This window comes from Panthera leo, assembly GCF_018350215.1.
Source record: "Panthera leo isolate Ple1 chromosome B3 unlocalized genomic scaffold, P.leo_Ple1_pat1.1 chrB3_random_Un_scaffold_42, whole genome shotgun sequence".
In the NCBI taxonomy this organism is placed as follows: domain Eukaryota; kingdom Metazoa; phylum Chordata; class Mammalia; order Carnivora; family Felidae; genus Panthera; species Panthera leo.
In genome coordinates this window covers 345,642-349,756 of record NW_024962220.1, presented here as the reverse complement: position 1 = coordinate 349,756, position 4,115 = coordinate 345,642, and the positions used below count along the sequence as shown (strand labels likewise).

At 43.4% G+C, this 4,115-nt stretch overlaps 1 pseudogene; it reads right to left on the bottom strand.

Moving 5' to 3' along the window:
- Positions 1 to 2,083: 2,083 nt before the first annotated feature.
- LOC122212724 lies at positions 2,084 to 2,771 on the bottom strand (annotated as a pseudogene).
- Positions 2,772 to 4,115: the final 1,344 nt, after the last annotated feature.

Sequence of the window (4,115 nt, the reverse complement as noted above, 5' to 3'; positions counted from 1 at the left end):
ACACGGCTCTATTCAACACATTCCATCTTTTCTCCTTCTACTTGGATACGGGATATGCAATTATAACACACTGAACTTCTCTACCAATTCCATGTCCTGTGGTACTGCTGGGTCACTTTCTCTGGATGACTGCTTTTCCTCATTATGGAGACCAATGCTTCCTACTTCCATGGGATATGGAGGTAGACTGTCAATTTTACCTTTGTACGTATTGAAAAACATCGCTTTGTAATGTTACATGTCTTATTCTGGTTGGCTATTAGTTTGCAAGCCATTTGATCCTTTTGGTTGTTGCTTTGAAGCTTCCTCTGAGTTTACTGAGGAAACATTTCCCAGTATTCTGTGTCATGATTGGTGAAGTACAAGGTTGTATTTTAGTATTTTCTTATGCCATCTGGTGAGAACAGAAAGTACTGCTGAACATGTGTGAGCCCCAGGGGATTTCCCCTCTAATCCCTTATTGTGGTTCTTTCCTGGCCTCTGGCAGTCTTCTCCCATGCCTGTGAGTTTCTCTCCTCAGGTGGAGATAGATGCAGGGGAGTTGAGGTTACTTTGGCAGCTTGCACCATGGAGGCTGCACATGATCGAAAATGGTATCCACCATGGAACTCCCTTGTTTAAGTACCGTCTAGTCCTTTAAAACCCCTGAGTTGGGTAGAAACCCTCAGAGTTGGCTTTTGGAGAAGAGTCTGCCTTTTCTCTGGGTGGCTGGCCTCCTAAATAAAGCTCATCTTCTTTTCCCATCAAAACTAAAACTTTGAACATTGACCTTTCCAGAAATACTCAGCTGAATTTGGGATTTGATAACAATAAAATGGAGAGTGGAATGGCAGTTGTCTGGGGCTGGCAGGGTGGGGCAATGAGGAGTAGATCTCAAGGGCTATGATTTTCTGTTATGCAAGATGATTAGGTTCTAGAGGGGTCTCCACATTACCCCTGTAATTAACAGTACTGTACTGTATGGTTCAAATTTTGTGAAGAGTGTTGGTCTCATGTTCAGTGAGATCCTAACACAAAACACAAGTGGAAGACACGAATTTTGCTTCTCACATGACAGTATGCTGAACTGCATGGACACGCTCTCTACTGATAATGTGAAAATAATTTAAAAACATTTACATAGTTTGAATACTAACCCTGAGGATATGTCATTTACAAATATCTTCTTCCATTCCATAGTTTGCCTTTTAGTTTTGTTGATTTTTTCCCTCACTGTGCAGAAGCGTGCTATTTTGAGGTAGTCCCAATAGTTCATATATGTATGTATTTAATTTTCTTGTTTTATTTTTAATTTAAATTCAAGTCTTCAGTCTTTGAGCTCCACATTTACGGGAAGTTGTCTTGTCATGATTAACTTTATGGGTTATCTTGACTGAGTCATGGGTGCCCAGATTCACCACTGTTTCTGTGGATGTCTGTGATGTGTTTCCAGAAGAGACTGGCATTTCCTCCCATGGTTTCTGTCTGGGCATCACCCATTCCATTAAGGTTGTGAATAGAATCTGATGCAGAGGGAGGAAGAATTCCCTCATTTTTACTTCCCATGTGCTTGTTTGAACTGGAACAGTGGTCCCCTCTGGCCCTTGTTATGAGAGTTATATCATCAGATCTCTACGTTCTGAGACTAGACCCTAGTTCAGAATCAGACCTATTACACCACTGGTTTTCCTGGGTCTCCAGCTTGTGACAGTAGATCATGGGACTTCCCAACCTCTTTAGTCATGGAAACCAATGTGCTTTGGGTTCTGTTCCTCAGGAGAATCCAGACTAATACATGGAGATGATTTATCTCTTGTTTAGAGGAATTGAATAAAGCTGTAGCTCATTTAACGTCCTGAGTAGCAAGTGCCAGGAGGGAAGTCTCACGTTGTTTGATTGGGACAAGGGCTGGGTGAAGTTAATGGGGAGCTGTGGGATCCTGTGGTCCTGGCTGCACAGGGAGTGCATTTGGGACTCCTGTAATGGTTCAGCTGTTGTGCCTCAGGAAATCTGTAATTCACTCATGTTGAGGGACAGGAGTAAGCAATGGAAACATCTGTGTCTTTTGTGCATGTTAGTGCAGTTTTCCTATGACAACAGGTATCTAATTCAGCGAGTTAATAGGTAAGCACAGAATCCTGTGTCCAGAGAGGCTCCCTGGGGAAGCTGCTGTGTGGATAGGAAGCCCCAGACCCTGACAGGAAACCTGCCTGTAACCTCCATCTGCACCTGCTCCTGGCAACACAAAGCAGAATTGTGCACAGTGTGCGCCCCCTGGTGGTGCTGATCCCCTCCTGCAGGGAGGTTTGCGTGTGGGCTCCCAGTGATGTCCCCTCACCCAGTCTCTTGCACAGTAATATGTGGCCATGTCTTCGGCCCTCAGGTTCATCTGCAGATACAGCGTGTTCTTGGCGTTGTGTCTGGAGATGGTGAATCGGCCCTTCACGGAATCTGCGTAGCTTGTGCCACTTCCACCAGTATCAATCCGTCAGACCCACTGCAGCCGCTTCCCTGGAGCCTGGCGAACCCAGCCCATTGCATAGCTACTGAAGGTGAATCCAGAGGCCACACAGGTGAGTCTCAGGGACCCCCCAGGCTGCACCAGGTCTCCCCCAGACTCCACCAGCTGCACGTCACACTGGCCACCTGCAGACGCAAGACATCTTGGTCAGGAAACTGTCACACATCTACTGGTCTCACTCATATCCACTCACATACTCAGTGTCTCTCGTTCACCATGAATTACCTTTTAAAAAAGCAACAAGGAAAACCAAGCCAAGCACATACTCCATGGTGAGGTGTCTGTGTTCTGTCCTGATCACAGAATGGGAACACCTGGGACCCCTGGAGCTGGGGCTCCTCTCCCAGCTGCATGGTCTGGATGGGCTGGTTTCATCAGCACAGAGAGGGCCCTATTTGCATGTCCTCTCACATATATATCACACTGCAGACTTAGATTTGATTCTTTCAAAGTGAATGGCAGGTTTAGGGATGCACTTCTACATTAGTTTGTGTGGATGGTGCTGTGACAATATGAATGATTCTAATCAGTGAGCACAGGTATGTTTGCGGAACTCGTGCATTTTTACATGTCTTTCATCAACGAAGGTCATTTTCACTCTACAATTATGTTACATAATTTATGAAGTTTAATCCCAAGTACTTTATTCTGTGCCATTTTCAGTTGTATAATTTTGTTATTTGTTTTGCATATATTTCCATGCTGGTGTGTAGAATCATAGGTGGTTTATTTTTATTTATTTTCTTTGTTCATTGTGCTCATTGTGCATCCTGCACTTTTCCTCATTTTAAAAAACTGGTTCTAATATTTTTTGTGGTATCTCTAGGGTTTTGTTATGTTTAAGATCATGTCATCTGCAAACAAATAATTTTCCTTCCTCCTTACTGATTTAAATGTCTTTTATTTCTTTTTATTGCCAAAGTTTGTGGGTACTTCTTCCAGTTGTAGGAGAAGAATGCCTTTCCCTTCTTTTCTTCTGGGTTTTCACCAGGTGTAAGGATTCAATTGACATAAGACTGATCTAAAGCGAAGAATAAATTTAATTTTGCAAGTGCCTGGGCTTGCTAATAATATGACACCCAGAGAATGAACAAAGCAGGTGGCACTTGTGACTTTCAGACAACGAAATATTGGATTTGGCAAGAGTCAAGGCAAAGGTGTGGTTTTGGGGTATTTAATTAGTCAACAAATAACTAGGTTTGTTTGCACAACCTTCTTGTCCCTGAGTTCCTTATTCTGGTGCTAAGGATGGTTCTCCCCTCCTGGTACAAGGGAAGGGGAGTTTCCCAAGGGAGATTTATATCCTGCTGTCAAGGGACAAAGGAGGGTCTGAGAGTCCTTGGACTGGCTGTTTCTCCCGTGACTTTCATCCAAATAAGGACTGTGACACGATGATATGGTTTGAGGCAGCATAGTTATTCTTCACGTTATCATGTGGAATACTTATGTTGGGGATGAGCATCATTTCCTGGCTCCTGATATGGCAGAAATGGTTTTAGTATTTTATGTTCAATATGCTGTCAGGTGTGGGCTTTCATAGTGGCCATGATCATGTGGAGGTAATTTCCTTCTCCTTTTTAATTGAGTTATTTTTAAATGATGAACATGTGTTTTT